Genomic DNA, 23,193 nt, shown 5'->3' with positions numbered 1-23,193 from the left:
CTCTCTTCCTTCCTACTGGCCGTCCCCACCAGGGACCCACCTTTGTCCAGCTCCCTCGGGCCTTCTGGTGGTGAAACCTTTCCCGGTTTCCCTGACCCTATATGGTATGCCTTCCTGGTGGATGTGGTGAGGGGTCGCGCCAAAACTTGACCACGACCTCCGGTTCCTGGCTAAGGATAATTGGCCTCCACCAGTTTGGGATCCGGCACCCTGTTCTGCCAACCCTTCACCCGTTATTCCGTGGGATCTTAGGGTTCCTTCTTTTCTTGTGTCTCTGGGCCTTTCCTGGTGTTCCTGTTACTTCTTCTTCCTGCTCTCTCTCTCTCTGCATTAGGTCTCCACTCCAGGCCTGGCTCTGGAGCTGGGCCCAGACTGAGCCACAGCTCCCTGTCAGCCCTCTCTGGCTGAGCTCCTCTCTGCACAGACAGACCGAACTCCACACTGCTCTAAGATGGTGCCCACCTTTTATACTCCCTTCTGACACCCGAGCCCAGGTGACCAGCACCCAATGGGCTCCTACCTATGCCCAGAGTCCCTCCCCTATCTGCTCCTACACCACTAGGATATTCCTCCCCCCTCCCCACTCCAGCCAGGGACAGACGCTGTCGTACCTGCACATCTATCTGGTGGGAGTACCGTTGATCTGTCCCCCGGAAATGGGGTGAGTGTAGTGCATGCAGCTAACTGAGCTATGTTCCACACTCCATCCTTACCCGGGAGTGGAATACCACACCTCTGGATCGAGGTGCAATACCCCTGTAGCAGCTGAGTCCTCGGGGTGCTACATATACCCAGGTCTGTTATTTGTACTTGTGACTTCTAGTCAGTTTCCGCCACCCTGGGGGCTGAGTTCCCAGGCTCGTTCTTGTATCTTGTTCCTGGTTCAGATCCTGTCTGAACAGTGTCCTAGTCCATTACCTGTTTGTCTCTATGTCTGTACCTTTCCCTTTTCCTGCAGTATCTGAACCTGCACCTAACTCCAATTCGTTGTCTCTGCACTTCTGTTTGAGAGTTTTGTGTCCACTCGCTACTTCATTGCAAGTACCTTGCGTGTATCTGGTTCCGCTCATTCTGTTTACCTGCCTCCGTATCTAACTCCCATGTTCCAGCTATCTTCTTGTGTTTTCCAGTCTGTTCCATGTGAACAGAGCCCTGTCCTGTCTACCGCATCTGCGGGTTTTGCTCTGCTCTGCTTGTCTACCGCATCTGCAGGTTTTGCTTTGCTCTGCTTGTCTATCGCATCTGCGGGTTTTGCTCTGCTCTGCTTGTCTATCGCATCTGCGAGTTTTGCTCTGCTCTGCTTGTCTACCGCTTCTGCGGGTTTTGCTCTGCTCTGCTTGTCTACCGCATCTGCGGGTTTTGTTCTGCTCTGCTTGTCTACCGCATCTGCGGGTTTTGTTCTGCTCTGCTTGTCTACCGCAGCTGCAGGTTTTGCTCTGCTCTGCTTGTCTACCGCATCTGCGGGTTTTGCTCTGCTCTGCTTGTTCACCGCACCTGCGGTTCCGCTCCTGTGTCCCAGTCTGTACTGGTCCTTATCCTGCTTGCATTCCTACCAGCCAGTACCCGCCTGTCTGCATGCCAGCTGTGCCTGCCAGTGCCCACCTGTCTGCATACCAGCTGTGCCTGCCAGTGCCCACCTGTCTGCATACTAGCCGTGCCTGCCAATACCCACCTGTCTTCATACCAGCCGTGCCTGCCATTACCCACCTGTCTGTATGCCTGCCTAACCTGCCTGTTCCTGCATTCCCTGGTGTGGGTCAACAGCTATAACCGGGGTCTGACCTGGAGTAGCACCTGGTGCCTCTGCTTGGTTCCTCCCTGGTTCACAGAGTCGACTGAGCCGCCGTGTGACCTTGGTCGGACCGAGTTGATACTTAGTTATGCCCCTCCAGGCACTCCTCGGTTCATGGTACAGTGGGATCACTAATCACGCTCATGCCAGTCTGCCTGGGCGTGTGCGTAACAGTTTGTTCAGGCCATGGTTCCCGTTGAGCCCCACGGCCTTTCGCTCTCAGAGACATTTGAATCCTTGTCTGGTGAATACGTGCACCAAGGAAAAAATTTTTCTCAAGCTGAGGTCCAGGTGATTTATGCACCAGCCCAAATGGAGCTATCAGCACTCGTTCCTGCGGATCCACCACGGTATTATGGGGACCCTAAACAAAGCCGTGTGTTTGTGGAGCAATGCATGCTACATTTCAAATTTTATGCTCACTATTTTCCCACTGATCGGGTTAAAGTAGCATTTCTGATGTCCTACCTAGCGGGTGATGACTTGAAATGGATCACCCCCCTATGGGAAGCATGGGATCCTATCGTCTTGGACCTGCAGGCCTTCCTGGTGGCCTTTCTAATGGTCTTCGATGACCCTAATCCTGAAGCTTCTGCTAAAGTTTCCCTTCCCAATATCTTGGAGCAGCCCCGAAGGGTAATGTGTGTAGGTAGCCTACCAGTTCTCCAGCCTGAAGAGACTGCTGCCCACACAGAATCCACACAGGATGACAATGCTCCCCAGAATACTTCTCTTCCCAACCTCATGAGACAGTCCAGACGTGCAAGGCGTAGAGGTAAACCGTTACGCCAGGTTCTGTCCTCCCAAAGACCTACTGTTCCCCAGCCTGTAGAGGCAGCTATCCGCACAGAATCCATGAAGGATGACTATGTTCGTCAGGCAAAGCAGAGGCCAGAACTCAGTCACAAAATCGGATTGCGGTCCTGCTGCGGTTGTTTGGGACCCCCTGACGGTCTTTGTCCAGTAAAGGTTGGAGAATCCCAAGCTATTAGGCCTGTGGGAGAAGCTGCCCTTGACGTTAGTGTTTCCTCTCCACAGATGACCATGACTGTCTCCATGGCAAGTGAAGGCCTCAGATTAACCGGAAGTTTCGGGCTTAAAGCCTTGAAGAGTCTGTGTTTGATTCCTGTCCGACAACTCCAGAAGCCGGTTTGGGCATTGTCAGCGGAAGGACGAGCCCTACTCAGAAACAGTCAAAATATGTCTGTTCAAATTAAGCTCCAAATTGTAGCATTACACATGAAGAAGTTCACATTCCAGGTGCTGTCTGTTAGAACCTTGTTCTTAGTTTTTTTCCTTTGCTGGTCACATGACCTTGTTGGCCTATTTAATCCTGCTCCGCCCTTCTGGCTTTGCTGGACTTCATTGTTTAACTACTTTCTAGCTAGCCTGTGCCCTGTATCTAACTCTGTTAGTTTGCTTGGTCTACGGACCTCTATGTTCTATATATTTTGTTTGTTCGTCTGTCTGCTACTATTTCTGTTAGGAGGTGTGCCATTTTCCTCCCAGTCCTTAGTACTTGTAGGGATTCCTTCCCCACATCTATAGGTCTCCGTACAGACTAGCTTAGGACTTTAGCAGGTCTGATCGCAGGATCAGGTCCCCTGTTACATCGTAGGGATTAAGCTGAGTTCTATCGTAGGGACAGATCTCCTCTCTTTCCTTAGCTCTGGTAGCAGAACATAACAGTAAGTCCAGCCCAGCAAATGCTCTAAGGAAAGATTTTTTTTTTCTGTTCCATCATGGTGTCGGTTATGGATTTGGCTAAACACCTGCAGGGACTCTCTTTGGAGGTGACTGAGCTCCATCAGCACGTGAGTAACTGTCCTGGAGCACATTTCTTGGAGCCTAAGGTACGTTTGCTGGATTTATTTTTTGGTGAACACCGAGAATTTTTTTCATTTAAAAATGCTTGCTTATTGTATTTTCGTTTGAGACCCAAGTCCTCTGGGGATGATTCCCAGCGCATAGGGTTTATAATGTCACTTTTGCGCAAAGAGCCTCAGGAGTGGGCCTTTTCTTTGCAACCTAGTGATACATGCTTCAGTTCAGTGGATAGTTTTTTTTCTGCTTTGGGACTATTATATGATGATCCTGACCGTGTCGCATCAGCTGAGACTGAGTTAAGACGTTTGAGACAGGGATCAGGTAATGTGGAAAAATATTGTACTCATTTCCATCGATGGTCTACTCAAACAGGGTGGAACGATTCTGCTCTGAAAAGTCTATTTCTTGCTGGGCTCAGTGAAAGGGTTAAAGACCTGCTAATTGCTTATCCTACACCTGAAGATTTGCAACAGGCTATGCAATTAGCTATACGGGTGGATAGGAGACTGCGTGCAAGGGTTAATGAGAGCAAATCCTCTGCTATGTCAGTTTCTGGTTATGAGAATGTGTGTACTAACAGTGGTGAATCGATGGAGATTGGAGCGATGGCACCTCGCTCTCAAGAAAAAGATCGCAGATTTTCTGAAGGCTTGTGTTTCTATTGCGGAAAATCTGGTCATTTGATTAAAGACTGTGAGCTTCGTATCAAGAAAGAAAAAAAAATGGTCAGTCATGCCCGTATTGCCTGTTTAAATTCCAAGGGTGTATTTTTAGCTGCTTCCACGATTGCTCAGGAAAAATTAATGGAATTTCGGGTGTTTGTTGATTGTGGGTCTACTCTGAATGTAATTGATGGGGGATTCTTGGAAAGACTCAATTTAAAACCCGAACCTTTATCATCCCCCATTGCTGTGGTCTCTGTGGATGGTTCCCCTTTGAAGAATATTACTCTCAAGGTCTGTGAATTTCCTCTCACTATTAATGGTGTTCACCATGAGAAATTGGATTTGGTAGTGTTGAATAACTTGCCTTCTCCAGTAATATTGGGATTGCCCTGGTTAAAATTCACAATCCTGTACTGGATTGGTCTACCAGTGAAATTAAATCCTGGAGCCATAAATGTTATGACAAGTGTTGTAACGGGCGTATTGCAGCTTTGGATAGGGGAGAATTGCCTGTTCCTATTCAGGATTTTTGGAGAGTTTTTTCTGAGAAGGAATCGCAGGTTTTGCCTCCCCATAGAGACTATGATTGTTCTATTGAATTTGTCCCTGGAGCGACTCTTCCTAAAAGTCGTTTATTTAACCTTACTATTCCTGAGAGAAAGGCTTTGGAGGAATACATACAGACAAGTTTGGCCGCCGGTCACATTAGGCCCTCTAAGTCTCCTGTGGCGGTTGGATTTTTTTTTGTAAAAAAAAAGGACGGCGGTTTACGTCCTTGTCTGGATTTTCGTGAGATTAACAAAATTACTGTACGCAATCCTTACCCACTGCCATTGATTCCTGATCTGTTTAACCAGTTAATGGGGGCCAAGTGGTTCTCTAAAATTGACCTTAAGGGGGCATACAATCTGTTGCGCATGAAGGAGGGTGACGAATGGAAGACTGCTTTTAACACTCCTGTGGGTCATTTTGAGAATCTGGTTATGCCTTTTGGTCTTACTAATGCTCCTGCATTTTTTCAGAATCTTATTAATGACATCCTTAATGTGGTTGTGTATTTGGATGACATTTTGATTTATTCGCCGGATCTAGAGTCTCATTGGCGGAGCGTACGTGAGGTATTACAGTTGTTAATGGACAATTCGCTTTTTGCTAAGCTGGAGAAATGTGAGTTCGCTGTACAGAGAATTAGTTTTTTGGGCTACATTATCTCCAGCGAAGGTTTTGAGATGGACCCGGTTATAGTTCAAGCTGTACAGGAATGGCCTAGGCCTATTGGTTTGAAATCGATACAGAGGTTTTTGGGTTTCGCCAATTATTACAGAAAATTCATAAAAAATTTTTCTAGTATTGTCAAACCTCTGACCGATCTCACCAGGAAAGGTGCTGATGCGGTTCAGTGGTCTTCTGAGGCCATTGAAGCTTTTGTGTATCTCAAGGAGAGGTTCACCTCTGCTCCCATCCTTATGCAGCCTGATGTGACTAAGCCGTTTTTGGTTGAGGTTGATGCTTCCTCTGTGGGGGTTGGCGCAGTATTGTCTCAGGATAACGGGGATGGATTACATCCCTGTGCCTTTTTTTCAAAAAAATTTTCGGAGACTGAACTGAATTACGATATTGGTAATCGGGAATTATTGGCTATTAAACTCGCATTTGAACACTGGCGCCACTTCTTGGAAGGTGCGGAATTTCCCGTTCAGGTTCTTACGGATCATAAAAATCTGATATATCTTGATGCTGCCAAGCGCCTGAATGCCCGTCAGGCTAGGTGGGCACTGTTTTTCTCGCGGTTTAATTTCTCCGTTACTTACATCCCTGGTACTAAGAATGTTAAGGCGGATGCCTTGTCTCGCAGTTTTTCTCCCATAGTCGGTGCTGAGAAAGAGGAGAACATTTTACAAGAAGGTGTTGTGATAGCTGCTTTGGACTCCGTTTTGGAAGATGAGATTCTTAAAGCACAGGAGAATGCCCCATCTAACACTCCTCATGGGAGGTTGTTTGTGCCTGGGACCTTTAGGAGAGATTTGTTTGTTGAGTGTCACGAATCTCGGTTGGCAGGTCATCCCGGAATCTCTGAGACCAAGAGACTGGTGGGTCGCAGTTTTTGGTGGCCTGGATGGCAGAAGGAAGTCATTAAGTGGGTGCGCCAATGTACTATTTGTGCTAGATCTAAGTCCTCACATACTCCTGCTGCGGGGTTGCTTTGTCCTTTGGAGGTTCCCAGTGCTCCTTGGACACATTTGGCTATGGACTTTATAACTGACCTTCCCCCCTCTGAGGGTTTTACTGTCATCTGGGTGGTCGTGGACCGTTTTAGCAAGATGTGTCACTTGGTTCCCTTCGTCAAACTGCCCTGCGCTAAAACTCTCGCTAAGGCCTTTGTCAAGGAAATTGTCAGACTTCATGGCGTTCCTACTGACATTGTTTCTGATAGAGGTCCTCAGTTCGTGGCTCGTTTTTGGCGTGCCTTTTGTGACAGGTTGGGAGTTCATTTGTCGTTCTCGTCCGGATATCATCCTGAATCTAATGGCCAGACAGAAAGGAAAAACCAGGATGTTGAGCAGTTCTTGCGTTGTTTTGTGGCAGACAATCAAGAGGGGTGGTCTGAGTTTCTGCCACTTGCTGAATTTGCTCTGAACAATCATACATCTTCTTCTGCTGGTTGTTCGCCTTTTTTTTGTTGTTCTGGGAGACATCCGTCGTTTGGGTCGTTCTCCAAGTTGGGATCTGCCGTGCCTGAGGAGGAGAATTTTTCTGGTGATTTGGAGAGAGTTTGGACGGATGTGCGTGGTAATCTTCAGGAGGCCAACAGAAAATCTAAAGACTACTTTGATAGGAAACGACAGGAGGTTTTGTTCGCTGTTGGTGACATGGTTTGGTTGTCCTCTAGGAATCTGCGGTTGAGGATTCCTTCTAAGAAATTGGGTCCCAAGTTTGTAGGGCCCTTTAAGGTGCTTCAGGTTGTCAACCAATCTGCTGTTAGGTTGGAGGTTCCTACCTCCTGGAGAATTAATCCGGTATTTCATGTCTCTCTGTTGAAAAAAGCTGTTGTATCGGATTGTGACGCCTCTGCCTCTGTTCCTCCGGTGGTGGAGGACGGGGAATATGAAATTTCTCGCATCCTTAACTCTAGACAGTATAGAGGTAGTTTGCAGTATCTTGTGGCCTGGAAAGGTTTCGGACCCGAGGATAACTCTTGGGTGAGGTCGGATGATGTTTCCGCGTCCAGACTTATCAGAGCATTTCAAAGGAGATTTCCTGATAAGCCTGGTCCTAGGGGATCCGGAGGATCCTCTTAGAAGGGGGGGGTACTGTTAGAACCTTGTTCTTAGTTTTTTTCCTTTGCTGGTCACATGACCTTGTTGGCCTATTTAATCCTGCTCCGCCCTTCTGGCTTTGCTGGACTTCATTGTTTAACTACTTTCTAGCTAGCCTGTGCCCTGTATCTAACTCTGTTAGTTTGCTTGGTCTACGGACCTCTATGTTCTATATATTTTGTTTGTTCGTCTGTCTGCTACTATTTCTGTTAGGAGGTGTCCCATTTTCCTCCCAGTCCTTAGTACTTGTAGGGATTCCTTCCCCACATCTATAGGTCTCCGTACAGACTAGCTTAGGACTTTAGCAGGTCTGATCGCAGGATCAGGTCCCCTGTTACATCGTAGGGATTAAGCTGAGTTCTATCGTAGGGACAGATCTCCTCTCTTTCCTTAGCTCTGGTAGCAGAACATAACACTGTCTGGTTTACCCACAGTTCTTCCAGAGCCGAGAGATCTAGTGCCCGCTTAGGTCTGGAGATCCTGCATTGTGTTTCCTGGGGGACTGCTGAGGTGCAAGGGGTCTGCAGTCCCCATATCTTCAGGACAGTCAACAGTTTCTTCTTCTTCTTCACCAGATCTGCTAGTCGCTGACTCGCTGTGCGCTGAAGTCTACGAAGGAAGGGAAGCGGAGGCAATGTCCCCACACAGTCTCGACGATTTTACCAATGATCTGGCTTCAGGTACCGCCCCGCCTCGCAGATGTGTCATCTCAGAAACCAGACTGTAATTGGTCCCTAAGCAAGGATCCTCTATCTCTAATAAATCTGGCAATACGTCCATCAAGGCGGTGGCTACCTCCAAGTCTCTGCACCCCACCAACCAGGCGGAGGACCTCCTGTTGTCTCCTGAATCCTCTGGGTTTCTACCTGATAACAAATGGAGTGAGACTTTTCTACACCCTGTACCTGGTACTTCGCCCACTTCATCCAGCACGCTTGGCAAAGTGTACGTCAAAGCGGTGGTTAACCTCGAGTCTCTGCACCCCTTCAACCCGGTGGAGGACCTCCAGTTGTCCTGTGAAGCCTTTGGGGTACTACCCGATATTAACAAATGGAGAGAGACTTTCCTGTGTCCAGTTCCTGGTACTTCACCTACTTCATCTGTTGCTGCAGATGGCTCGATGGGAGGAAGCATCATAGTCACCAAGATGGTGAGACCAGTTTCGTTCCCTCTAGTGGACAGAAGAGGTAATCTTCTTGAAGAGAAGGATCGGCCTCCAAATTCTCTGCAGGAAATCCTTGCAGGCTTGAAGAAGAGGGGGTGTAAAGGAGGGGGGGGGGTACTGCCGGTGTGCTTGCATGGCTTACCACCTCCCACCATGCAAGACCGCAATCTTACCTATCAGGCCAGGCTCCACACTTTGCTCCAGTACCTGCTGTTTGTACGTCTCTTGTCTGCTGGTTTAGGGCGGCGGCGCTGTTGCTTCATGATTCTTAAAGCTGCAGTGTGCGCAGTCCTAACGCGTCCCCAGCCTATTGCTGTGAGTCACTGGATACTTAAACCTCCTCCACCCAGTAGGAGGTGCCTGAGCAACACTTTCCATCTGTGTGTTTCTTGCAACTGAGTTGCCAGGTCCTGTCTTGTATCTAGTCTGTTTCTGCCACCCTGGGGGCTGTATACCCAGGCCTGTTATCTGTACCTGTGACTTCTAGTCAGTTTCCGCCACCCTGGAGGCTGAGTTCCCAGGCTCGTTCTTGTATCTTGTTCCTGGTTCAGATCCTGTCTGAACAGTGTCCTAGTCCGTTACCAGTTTGTCTCTATGTCTGTACCTTTCCCTTTTCCTGCAGTATCTGAACCTGCACCTAACTCCAACTCGTTGTCTCTGTACTTCTGTTTGTGAGTTTTGTGTCCACTCGCTACTTCATTGCAAGTACCTTGTGTGTATCTGGTTCCGCTCGTTCTGTTTCCCTGCCTCCGTATCTAACTCCTGTGTTCCAGCTATCATCTTGTGTTTTCCAGTCTGTTCCATGTGAACAGAGCCCTGTCCTGTCTACCGCATCTGCGGGTTTTGCTCTGCGTGTCTACCGCATCTGCGGGTTTTGCTCTGCTCTGCTTGTCTACCGCATCTGCAGGTTTTGCTCTGCTCTGCTTGTCTACCACATCTGTGGGTTTCGCTCTGCTCTGCTTGTCTACTGCATTTGCGGGTTTTGCTCTGCTCTGCTTGTCTACCGCATATGCGGGTTTTGCTCTGATCTGCTTGTCTACCGCATCTGCGGGTTTTGCTCTGCTTGTTTACCACACCTGCGGGTTTTGCTCTGCTCTGCTTGTCTATCGCACCTGCGGGTTTTGCTCTGCTCAGCTTGTCTACCGCATCTGCGGGTTTTGCTCTGCTTGTCTACCGCATCTGCGGGTTTTGCTCTGCTCTGCCTGTTTACCGCATTGGTGGGTTTTGCTCTGCTCTGCTTGTCTACCGCACCTGTGGGTTTTGCTCTGCTCTGCTTGTCTACCGCACCTGCGGGTTTTGCTCTGCTCTGCTTGTTCACCGCACCTGCGGTTCCGCTCTGCTCTGCTTGTTCACCGCACCTGCGGTTCCGCTCCTGTGTCCCAGTCTGTCCTGATCCTTATCCTGCCTGCGTTCCTACCTGCCAGTACCCGCCTGTCTGCATGCCAGCCGTGCCTGCCAGTGCCCACCTGTCTGCATACCAGCCGTACCTGCCAGTGCCCACCTGTCTGCATACTAGCCGTGCCTGCCAATACCCACCTGTCTTCATACCAGCCGTGCCTGCCATTACCAACCTGTCTGTATGCCAGCCTAACCTGCCTGTTCCTGCATTCCCCGGTGTGGGTCAACAGCTGTGACCGGGGTCTGACCTGGAGTAGCACCTGGTCCCTCTGTTCGGTTCCTCCCTGGTTCACGGAGTCGACTGAGCCACCGTGTGACCTTGGTCAGACTGAGTTGATACTTAGTTTCGCCCCTCCAGGCACTCCTTGGTTCATGGTCCAGTGGGATCACTAATCACGCTCACGCCAGTCTGCCCGGGCGTGTGCGTAACAGCGGGCAAGTCGCAGGGAAATGCGGATGCCCTGTCATGGGCACCCTGTATGGTGACAGGTGTTCAACCCCACAAGTTTGAACAGAAAGGGGGGATATGTGAGGCAGTGAGGGGGATCATATGAAAGGGACAGTATGTATCCCCTAGGATGCGCACAGCGGCAGCTTGAACCCGCTGGAGTGCATTGCAAAAACAGAAACAGCTGTGGTTGCAGTGCAAAATAAAAGTAAAGTTTGGACTTGGTCAATCTATTTGGCTAAGTTATATTTAAGAAAACCCGGCATGGACTTTTATTTTGGGAGTGAACTACAGATGGCAGTGGGGCAGTTCATTCCCTCCAGCCTGGGTCTTGCATGTGGCTCATGGCTGGCCACAGATTTAATTTAACCCCTTACTGGCCTGGGGCGTATTAGTACGCCCCAGGCCATCACCCCCGGTTCAGTGAGGGCTCCGGCGCTGAGCCTGCACTGAACTGGGCACATGTCAGCTGATTATTACAGCTGACATGTGCCCGCAACAGCCACGGGTGGAATAGCGATCCACCCGCGGCTGTTGACATGTTAAATGCCGCTGTCAATCTCTGACAGCGGCATTTAACATCGCCGAGCCGGAAGCGCGGCATTAGCCCCGCCCATCGGTGACCACGTCACGTGATCGCGGGTCACCGATGGGTGGTCATGACAACCCTGGGTCCGCAGCAGACTCTAGTGGTTGTCATGAGCTAATCGCTATGAGCGCCACCTAGCACTGGAGCATTTCTGATACATAGAGGTGATCTGCTGATCACCTGTATGTAGCAGAGGCGATCAGACAGTTGCTGCTTCTAGTCTCCTATGGAGACTATAGAAGCAAGCAAAAAGTGAAAAAAAATGTTTTTAAAAATATTAAAAAAATTAAAAAAATATAAAAGTTTAATTCACCCCCCTTTTGCCCCAAAAAATAAACCTCACATACACATATTTGGTACCGCCGCGTTCAGAATCGCCCGATCTGTCAATTTAAAAAAAAATTAATCCGATCGGTAAACGGCGTAACGAGAAAAAAATTCCAAACGCCAGAATTACATTTTTTTGGTCGCCGCAACATTGCAATAAAATGCAATAACGGCCGATGAAAACATTGTATCTACCCCAAAATGGTATCAATAAAAATGTCAGCCCGGCGCACAAAAAATAAGCCCTCAACCGGCCCCAGATCCCGAAAATTGGAGACGCTACGGGTCTCAGAAAATGGCACCATTTTTTAATTTTTTTTTTTAGCAAACTTTGGATTTTTTTTCACCACTTAAATAAAAAAGAACCTTTACATGTTTGAGATCTACGAACTCGTAATGACCTGGTGAATAATAATGGCAGGTCAGTATTAGCATCCAGTGAATGTGGAAAGAAAAAAACACAAAAAACAACTGTGGAATTCCATTTTTTTTGCAATTTCACCACACTTGGAATTTTTTTCCCATTTTCCAGTACATGATATATTAAAACTAGTAATGGCGTTTAAAAGTACAACTCGTCCCACAAAAAATAAGCCCTCACATGGCCATATTGACCAAAAAATAAAAACGTTATGCCTCTGGGAACAAGGGGAGCAAAAAACGGAATTGCAAAAACGGAAAATCCCAAGGTCGCGAAGGGGTTAAAAACCTGCAGTAAAGGTATGGGTTTGTCAGTCTTTGATTTGCAAGCTGCAGAGCAAAAGGCTCTGCGCTATAGAGGCCTGTGTGAAGTGAACACAGAGCCCCAGGAAGGCAAAACTTCTGACACTCCTCAGAGTGATACGGAGGTGCAATCGCCCACATCAGCGTTTTTGTTTGCACGGACTATTGTGGACAACCCGGCTGCGATCCAGAGGATAAAGCTGCCTTTACTGTGTGAGTTTTTTGGACAATAAAAACTTTAAGTTGGACATTCTTGGGTCAATGCCTCTTAAATCGCACTGTGTGAACCCCGAGGCACTACAGACCCCATAGTATAGACTGCAGGGGAGTCTATGTGCCAATGTCCTACATATGACTCTGCCATCAGCATGAGGCTTAAAGGGGTTGTCCACTACTCAGACAATCCCTTCTTAAATACTGTATTCCCCATTGTAAAATAAAAATAACACCTACTACACCAACGCCATTCAAGCAGTGTGGGCATCAGGCTTCTCGACGCTCATGAGATATGTGAGCATTGCAGCCGAATGGGATACTTCCCACTGATTAGCTGTAGTGCTCACGTGACGTGGCATACAAGTGAAAGGAGATCCGGAGTGGGAGATATCTGTTATATTGGGCAATACAGTATTTTAGAAGGGATTGTTTGAGTAGTGGGCACCTCCTTTAATTTATAATGCCACTAATTTTTAGACTGTATATATATTTGCAGCAATTATAGCAAGACCCCGCTAACAATCATTAGATGAGATGTTGCACTGTGATGCCACAAATTTTAATGTCGACATGCAGGATCGTACATAGGAATCATGGGGCCCCATAGCAGAAGCTCTAATTGAGCCCCCCCACCAAAAGAAAATGTAAATAATAGTCGGGGTCACCAAAGATCAGATCTCACAACTTTTCATCCTTTACATAGTAATTTTCCTCCTGCTGAAGTCCTAGATCTCTCTTTCATTGCCCCATAAAGTGTGATGCCAATAAAAGGGCCCCCCAAACACAGTATGATACCCCCATGTTTTACCAACGCATTGAGCATGTCCTATTCTAATCGTCAAAATCGGATCAGAACAGGACATTATCTGACCCTCTTAGATCTCATTCTCAGATCTGTGATTTTCATGGATGTGTGAATGGATCTATAAAACTGTACGAGTCCATGGACCATCCTATAAACAAATCTGGCAGCACACGGACATTTCACACAAATGTGAGAATGCAGCCTAAGGGATTTTACAGATAACATTATCACTCCAAGTCCCACAGTGCAGATACAGAATAATATTTACATCCAGGCACTTACCGCTGACGTGTCATATGATCAGAGTCCGTTTCTGCTGCTTCTTCTCCATCTGGTCAGACCTTCATGTCGACATCTCCCAGCCAGGCTCGACTTGTCACGATGATCTCCAGCCTAGAAAATAACAAGGTCCCATAATGTATGCATACATGTGTCTCCCCCGCACTGCGCCCCTGAATACAGATACGTAACCCCCCATTAATATACTATTAGCCACTTAGTAATCAAAATATAAAGTGATAAGCAGCACTGTGCCCCCCATTAATTATAATCTCCACCAGCCAATAATATAAATTATTCAGTCTCTGTGACTCTCCCCAATTAACTGTAAGGCTATGTGCACACAGAAAACATACAAGGCTTCACAGTACAAGCAAAGTGAAACCCCCATAATTGCTCTCTCCCAGCACCCCCATCATTGCTCTCTCCCACCACCTCCATCATTGCTCTCTCTCAGCACCCTCATCATTGCTCTCTCCCAGCACCCCCATCGTTGCTCTGTCCCAACACCCCCGTCATTGCTCTGTCCCAGCACCCCCATCATTGCTCTCTCTCAGCACCCCATCATTGCTCTGTCCCAGCACCTCCATCATTGCTCTCTCCCAACCCCCCCATCATTGCTCGCTCCCAGCCCCCCCATCATTGCTCTCTCCCAGCACCTCCATCATTGCTCTCTCCCAGAACCCCCATCATTGCTCTCCCCAGCCCCATTAATGCTCTTCCCAGCCCCATCAATGCTCTTACCAGCCCCATCATTGCTCTCCCCAGCCCCATTGCTCTTCCCAGACCCATCAACCCCATCATTCCTCTCCCCAGCCCCATCATTGCTCTCCCAAGCCCAATCATTGCTCTCCCCAGCACCATCATTTCTCTCCCCAGCCCCATCAGTCCCATTATTGCTCTTCCCAGCCCCATCAGCCCCATTATTGCTCTGCCCAGCCCCATCAGCCCCATTATTGCTCTCCCCGGCCCCATCCGCCTCATCATTCCTCTTCCCGGCCCTATCAGCCCCATCATTCCTCTCCCCAGCCCCATCATTGCTCGCCTCAGCCCCATCATTGCTCTCCCCTGCCCTATTATTTCTCTCCCCAGCCCCACCATCCCATTATTCTTCTCCCCAGCCCCATTATTGCTCTTCTGGCCTCATCATTCCTCTTCCCGGCCCTTTCAGCCCCATCATTCCTCTCCTTGGCCCCATCAGCCCCATTATTGCTCTCCCCAGCCCCATCAGCCCCACTATTCCTCTCCCCAGCCCCATCATTCCTCTTCCCAGCCCCATCAACTCCATTATTCCTCTCCCCAGCCCCACCATCCCATTATTCCTCTCCCCAGCCCCATCATTGCCCTTCTGGCCTGATCATTCCTCTTCCCGGCCCTTTCAGCCCCATAATTCCTCTACTTGGCCCCATCAGCCCCATTATTGCTCTCCCCAGCCCCATCACTCCTCTCCCCAGCCCAATCAGCCCCACTATTCTTCTCCCCAGCCCCATCATCCCATTATTCCTCTCCCCAGCCCCATTATTGCTCTTCTGGCCTCATCATTCCTCTTCCCGGCCCTTTCAGCCCCATCATTCCTCTCCTTGGCCCCATCAGCCCCATTATTGCTCTCCCCAGCCCCATCAGCCCCACTATTCCTCTCCCCAGCCCCATCATTCCTTTTCCCAGCCCCATCAACTCCATTATTCCTCTCCCCAGCCCCATTATTGCTCACCCCAGCCCCACCATCCCATGATTGCTCTCCCCAGCCCCACCATCCCCATCATTGCTCTCCCCAGCCCCCGTCATTCCTCTCCCCAGCCCCATCATTGCTCTCCCCATCCCCACCATCCCATTATTCCTCTCCCCAGCCCCATCATTCCTCTCCCCAGCCCTATTATTGCTCTTCTCAGCCCCATCATTCCTCTCCCCAGCCCCATCATTCCTCTCCCCAGCCCCAATATTGCTCTCCCCAGCCTCATTATTGCTCTTTACAGCCCCATCACTCCTCTCCCCAGCCCCATTATTGCTCTTCCCAGCCCCATCATTCCTCTCCCCAGCCCCATCATTCCTCTCCCCAGCTCCATTATTGCTCTCCCCAGCCCCACCATCCCACCATTACTCTCCCCCCACCTCCCCTCCCCAGCGTTTCAGTAAAAAAAAACAACAAAAAAAACAACTTACCTCAGCTCGCTCCCCTGCAGCATCCTCCTGGTTGCCGACAGCTTTCTTCCTGACCCAGGCGCACGCTGCATGATGACATCATCAAGCTGTGCGCACCTGGGTCAGGGAGGAAGCAGAGGATGAACCCTCCAGCTCCGCTGCTATTCTCCTCCTGACAGCAGCACAGCTCCAGGGATCGCTCACTGACCACCACGTGCAGGGAGCAGCTGCACCTTGCGGGCCCCTTGGGGGCACCGGCGGCGATATGTCCACCCCTGGACTGCTATGGGGCCCCCCCGGCTCACGGGCCCCATAGCAGTCGCGTGGTCTGCCGCCACTGGCGGTACGCCACAGTTGACATGTACTGTTTCTCCCAGTAAAATAATAACACATACTCACCTTCAGCATTGGTGCGTTCCAGCGGTGTCAGAACTCGATCACACTGAGGCTGGGGTACAAGGTGTATACAGAGCCTCGGTCACACTGCGACCTCCCGAGTCTCGCCGTGTGGCTAAGCAGTACGGTACAGCCACACATGGGGTTTTGCCACATTCAGCAGAAATTATGGGACACATTTTGGTGCCATTTTTATCCATTATCTCAGTTTGAAAATGTAAAATCTGGGGCTAAAACACATTTTTTGTGGTAAAAATGTAATTATTTTTTCCTCATTGCCCAATGGTATAAAATTTTGTGATCCACCTGTGGTGTCAATATGATCACTGCACCCCTATCTGAGTTCAATGAGAGGTGTAGTTTGTAAAATGGGGTCACTTATGGGGGATTCTGCTGTTCTGGCACCTCAGGGGCTCTTCCAGTGGGTCATGGCACCCTCAAACCATAACAGTAAAATCTGCACTATAATATGGTGCTCCTTCCCTTCTGACCTTTGCACTGTGCCTCAAAAGTAGTTCCCAATTACATGTAGGGTATTAGCGTACTCAGGAGAAATTGCACAACAAAATGAGAGGTCCATTTTCTCCCGTTACCCTTGTGAAAATAAAAATAATTAGATCTTAAAGAAAATGTTTGTGATTTTTTTATTTTCACGGCTCTACGTTATAAACTTCTGTGAAGCACCTGGGGGTTCAAAGTGCTCACCACACATCTAGATAAGGGGTCTAGTTTCCAAAATGCGGTCACTTGTGGGGGGTTTCCACTGTTTAGGCACATCAGGGGCTCTCCAAACGCAACATAGCGTCCGCTCTCGGTCCAGCCAATTTTGTGTTCAAAATGTCAAATGGTGCTCCTTCCCTTCCGGACCCTGCAGTGCACTCAAACAGTGGTTTTCATCCACATATGGGGTATCGGCGTGCTCAGGAGAAATTGCACAACTTTTGGGGTCCATTTTCTCCTGTTACCCTTGTGAAAAGAAATAATTTGGCGCTATAAGAAAATTTTTGTGATTTTTTTATTTTCACGGCTCTACGTTATAAACTTCTGTGAAGCACCTGGGGGTTCAGAGTGCTCGCCACACATCTAGATAAGTTCATTGAGGGGTCCAGTTTCCAAAATGGGGTCACTTGTGGGGGGTTTCCACTGTTTAGGCACATCAGGGGCTCCCCAAATACGACATGGCGTCCGCTAATTATTCAAGCAAAGTTTGAATTCATAAAGTGAAATGGCGCTCCTTCCCTTCCGATCCTTGCCGTGCGCCCAAACAGTGGTTTTCCCTCACATATGGGGTATAAGCGTGCTCAGGAGAAATTGCACAATACATTTCAGGGTCCATTTTTATCTGTTATCCTTGGGTCTAAATTTAATTTTTTGTGAAAAAAAGTTAAATGTTAATTTTTTTCTTTCTCACTGCGTCAGTTTTTGTGAAGCACCTGAAGGGTTAATAAACTTCTTGAATGTGGTTTTGAGCACCTTGAGGCTATGTGCCCACGATGCAGAAATAAAGCAGAAAATTTCTGCAGCATTTCTGCATCTCCCTGGCAGAAAAAACGCATGCAGATTGTGCATGCGTTTTTCCTGCAAAATACATGCGGAATACATGCGTTTCCGCATGCAGATTGACAAGCGCTTTCCAGGCGATTAGCATCACTTGGAAAGTGCTTGTGACAACTAGGTCACACTATATAAATCCATGCAAACACCATGGATTTATATAGTGTGATTGGAAAACAATGCTTAAAATAAAGCTATACTCACCCCCGATGCCCCAGCGTGTGCTGCAGCGCTCGTTCCTGTCTGGTTCCTGGCTGCCGGCATGACACAGTGAGACACAGCGATGAAGGGCCTGCGGTCACATGACTGTGACGTCACCGCAGGTCCTTCAGCGCTGCCGGCACGCAGAGAGAGCCGTCGGAAAGGTGAATATAAACTTTATTTGTTATTTTATTCTTTTTTTACAGGTACAATGGTACCCAGGTCTGGATGAGAGTCTTCTCTCCTCCAGACCTGGGTACCATCCGCACATTGAATCGCATATTATCCGCTTGTACAAATGTACAGACACGGATTCTATGCGTCTCAATGCAAGTCAATGGCGGTGCTTCCGCTGTGCTTCCGCAAAATTAATGAACATGCTGCGGATTTATGAGCGCTGCAGAAACGCTGCGGAAAAATCCGCAGCATGAGCATAGACATTGCGGAATGCCCTTGGGGACCATGGGGTGCGGATTACCAAGCGTTTTTGATGCGTTTCCGCTGCGGAAATTCCGCATCGGAAATGCATGAAAAACGCATCGTGTGCACACAGCCTGAGGGGTGCAGTTTTTGAAATGGTGTCACTTTTCGGTATTTTCTGTCATAAAGACTTCTCAAAGTCACTTCAAATGTGATGTGGTTCCTAACAAAACGGTCTTGTAAATTTTGTTGGAAAAATGAGAACTCGTTGGTCAACTTTTAACCCTTATTACTTCTGAACAAATTTTTTTTTTCCAAAATTGCACTGATGTAAAGTAGACATGTGGGAAATGTTATGTATTAGCTATTTTGTGTGACATATCTCTGATTTCAGGGCATAAGAATTCAAAGTTTAAAAATTGCAAAATTTTCGCCAAATTTCCGTTGTTTTTTTCACAAATAAACACAAGTGATATCAAAGAAATTTTACCACTATCATGAAGTACAATATGTCACGAAAAAACAATCTCAGAACAGGGGGATCCGTTGAAGCGTTCCAGAGTAATTACCTCATAAAGGGACAGTGGTCAGAATTGTAAAAATTGGCCTGGTCATTAACCTACAAAGCGGCTCGGTCCTATAGGGGTTAATTACGAGCACCCATATTATCCCTTTGCTGCCGGAACACCACATCTAACCCCAGGATTAACCCTTTCTTGGTGGGGACACAGAGCAGCAGCCTGACTTATAATACTTGTTTCCTTGGACATTTGTGCAGTGTGCTCCACATTCAGCATGAGGAATACATGCAGACAGGCAATGAAGGGGTTACCACAGCATCGTCCATATCGGAGGAGCTTATCCGCAATGTGTGAAAACGTAAAAAAGCACGCGGTTCATATTTGTCAGCCCACTCGGGTGTGCGGTACACGGGGAGCGTCGTACCCACCCGCGGCGGGCGGGCGGACTCGCACTGTCCCTACAGCGTCTCCACCGCGTGGGGGCGAGTCTACGTGACGTCACCGCATTGCCCAACACGCTCATCGGAACTCGTGGTTTGGTAAGTGCTCAGAGTCACGTGACGGCATTTGATTGACAGCTCCGACACAGAAGGGGAGACGGCAGCCTGGGTGCGGGAGGCAGAGTCTCAGCCAGCAGCAGCAGAGTCTTTGCGCTGCAGCCCTGTGCGCTCCTCATCCTCCAGGCAGCGGATTCCCCTCCTCTACAGCCGCTCATGGTTTCTCCTTCTCATTCTTGTTTTGGGCGAAGGCACTTACTGGGGAGGGAACACTTCCCTTCAAATGTCTGCAAAGTTACTTGTGCAAACCCGGACCGGCCTGCCCAGTGAGGGAGCTGCTCCGCTCTGCTGTGTAAGTACTTTACTCATCAGGCTTCATAGGCGATCACACCCCGCCATGCCATCACCCTGCCAGCACCATACGTGCCACAGCCCAGCAGACACCGGGGAGGCTGGGGGAGTCTGTGAGAAGTGGCTGTCATCAGTGAGGAAGTTGTGCAGTGATGTCTGTGGTGGCAGCCACTGGGGAAGTGATGTCCTGCAGCCCCCAGGAGCCTCCTCATTGTCCTGGAGGCTGCGATCTCTGCTGATCTCTGGCTGTATAGATACATCTATGTGGATATATATATATATATATATATATATATATATATATATATATATATATATATATATATATATATATATATATATATATATATATATATAATATGTCGATCCTGGAATGGTATTTGCGTCGCTGCTATCAGATTAGATATTTTTGCACAGTATTCTGCGCACCGCTTCATCACTATTTGTAACAGTTATGCATCTAGCAATATAGTTCCCTAAGGGAAAAATCCTGTGTGGGTTTTAGTGGACAGCAAGATATTCATTATGATTCTTCATTTATAGTACAAGTAAGAAAATAATTTATTATGCTTTGCTTATATAGCGCCATTATATTCCCCAGTGCTTTACAGATATTATCATCACTGTCCCCATTGGGGCTCACAATCTACATTCCCTAGCGGTATTACTTTGTAGTGCGCAAGGAAACCCACGCAAACACGGGGAGAACATACACACCATAACTGATTACAAATATTATAACCTTTTCATAGATTTTGTTGGAGGAGGCAATCTGCTTCTTGTAAAAAATATTACAATATATTCCTTAATGGGATTTTAACCCAGGACCCCAGCAGTGCAAAGAAACGGTGCTAACCAGTGTTAGTTTAATTTATAAAACATATATTGAGGTTTACACTGTTGCTTTCTAAAGCATTTTATGGGTATTTCCTGTGCTTGCAGCAAAGAAACCCCTTTCACATGTTTACAAGATTTCGGCAATAAATCTGCCACTTGTGAGTATGCGTGTTTGTGTGTGTAATATACATGTACTGTATAATATATTTTAGCGCATCTTTCATACAGCAGTTTTTTACATATGAGATTTTTGTCCGTTTTCGCCGTCATTATGGCATGTGTTTCTCTCGCAACCGTGTGCTGTCCATTTTATTCTGACGAGTTAATTTAAGTGGGTGAATTAGATCCGCAACATTGGATCAAAAATGGACATGTCTTCCTTTTTTGGGCATTATTTGAAGACATTCAGTCAGTTAAAAACATGGACATATGTTCAGCCCGATACGCTATAATGGGTATATGTACTATCCAGTAAAAACTAATGTCTGAGGCCTAGATATGATAATATGGAGTATTCTGTGTTATTCTTCAGTGACAAGGCAGAAATCTAGTGCTCCTTTGCTAAGTCAACTGGAAAGCATTTATTCTTGTTTGCCCCTAATGGCTGTTCTATTGGTCTAGGAGCTGTACAAGAAAAAAGTAAAGCCTGAACGAAAAAATCGTTCCATTAGGAGTTTGGGCGACACAACTTCTTATCGTATCATTGCTAGATGCAGCTTCTTGGTGGGCTGATCATTACCCATCCATCTTAATATCAAAAAGGAGTGTTAGACGGCACACAACGCTGCTTATTTACATCCACTGACACAACAGTGTGAACACGAAGAAAAAAGGGGTTTTACATTATGGACAATCCCACTGATCAACCAGTATTTGATACAAAAGTTTCCAATCATTAACTGTTGTCACCAATGATAATGCCTAGCAGGGGATTAAAGTTAAAGGCAATCTGGCACTTATCTGACCTACTAATACAGGTGATAGAAATGTAAATCTATACCTACCTGTATGCCTCATATTACAGGTCTAGTTGCTGTGAAATTTCTTTTTAATAATTCCGGTCTCTGATGCCTTGCGGGCTCCGGGCCCACAAGAAATCCCCGTCTCCTGTGTGAATTACAATGTTTCCCCACTCCCCTGCACTTCAGTGTCATGTGACGTGCAGTTGCGGCGGCCAAGTCCCACAAACTTCACTTTTTAGGCAAGGTGCACGTCTTACTCCCTTCTATGTTCAGTGTACAGCAGGGATCTTCTGCGCAGGCACTGGCGAGTCACTCTCGGTGCCTGCGCAGAAGATCTGTGCTGTACAATGAACATAGAAGGGAGGAAGACGTGTGCCTTGCCTAAAAAGTAAAGTGCGTGGGATTAGGCCGCTGCAACTTCACGTCACTGCACTGTGACGTGCACGGGAGGGGGGAAACATTGTAATTCACACAGGAGTTGGGGATTTCTTGTGGGCGCAGGGCCGCAAGGCATCAGAAACCTGAATTAATGGAAAAAAACTTCACCGCAACAAGACATCTAATATGAGGCATACAGGTAGGTATAGATATACATTTCTATCACCTGTATGCCCATATTAGAGGTCAGATATGTGCCAGAGGGGGTGAGAGATTCCCTTTAAAGAAGTTATTTAATCTTATTAAATTTGCTACTTATTAAAAATCTTCTCCTTTGTCAAGAACGGAGAAATGTTATAGTTTATTGCTCATTGTCAAGGTTACAGGCCACTTCTGTAGAAGGTTTTTTAGATCGTTGCTTGTAGACCCTATTCTTTAGAGCTTGCCAGTTCTGTCTTGTGTCTGGATCATCCAGTCTCCATCCCCCTGCGCTTCTCTCCTGCTAGAGGCTGAGCTGCCTCTGCTTGCAGCATGGGAAGCGGCTCAGTTTGGGCCAGCGGTATGATAATGTTGCTGGGCCGAACTGGCAGTCTTCAGGAATGCATTACATCTGGCAAGCAACAAGTCGGGAGGCTTAATAATAGTACACTTCTAAGGAAAGATGATGCAAAAACTCTTTTTACAAGGGTTGGCCACTTATTTATTTATTGTTTAGATAGACTGGAAACAGCACATTAAATCGGTTACTAATATAATGAAATTAGAAGATCTGCTCTGCTATCTGAATTTGTATAGTTCTAACACCTTTACTGCAAACTTAATCAGTGTCTTCATTTGATGGAGGGGCATGTGACTAGTACCCGTTTCTGAGAGGCCACAATAGTAAAACGAGGCACATGGCATTGTGCATGCGCTAGCTGACAACAGTGTGTGTATATTTTTTATATATAACATAAAAATTTAGATCCACGTTTTGCCTACATATCAGTGGAGACTTGTCAAGCTAGTATTGTGGCTCAGTTTGCACCATAAACTACCCTACATGCCTAGTGCCAGATATATTTGCATTTTAGAACTTGTTTGTTCTTCTCCCTACTTTTTGGAAAATGGAGTTTTACTTGGTGGAGTCATAAAATACACAAAATTACACCAGAATATTGATCTATAGCAACCATACAAGAGGTCATATAATGCTACATGAAGACATCTTTTGTACACGTCCATGAACAGACAGCTCCCTAACATATCGGGCCCAACTTATGAAGGTGTTTACCCCAGTTACCCCAGTTTTCCAGTGCAAAACACCTTTATTTTTTGCAAGATTTCTGAGCTACACAAGTGGCACAAAACTTTTGTGACATTGGCCATCTTCGCCAAAATGGGCAG

The 23,193-nt window shown here is 47.4% G+C and overlaps 1 protein-coding gene across 4 annotated transcripts in view; it reads left to right on the top strand.

Annotated features, from left to right (window-relative positions):
* The first annotated feature begins 19,500 nt into the window (after positions 1 to 19,500).
* The window catches only part of HYCC1 (hyccin PI4KA lipid kinase complex subunit 1), a 132,026-nt gene continuing 128,333 nt past the window's right edge, over positions 19,501 to 23,193 (top strand). For 3 of the 4 annotated variants that reach the window (XM_073677856.1, XM_073677859.1, XM_073677858.1), the window contains exon 1: positions 19,501 to 19,631. The gene's annotated coding sequence lies outside the window, so the exon portion shown is untranslated. Of the gene's footprint in view, positions 19,632 to 20,572; positions 20,626 to 23,193 lie in introns of all 4 variants that reach the window. The other variant, XM_073677857.1, reaches the window with a different exon arrangement.

Source organism: Phyllobates terribilis, unplaced genomic scaffold (genome assembly GCF_046119375.1).
Source record: "Phyllobates terribilis strain yellow unplaced genomic scaffold, ASM4611937v1 Scaffold_4__5_contigs__length_816908805, whole genome shotgun sequence".
Taxonomy (NCBI): domain Eukaryota; kingdom Metazoa; phylum Chordata; class Amphibia; order Anura; family Dendrobatidae; genus Phyllobates; species Phyllobates terribilis.
The sequence above is the reverse complement of the archived record's forward strand: the minus strand, read 5'-3'. Positions and strand labels throughout refer to the sequence as shown.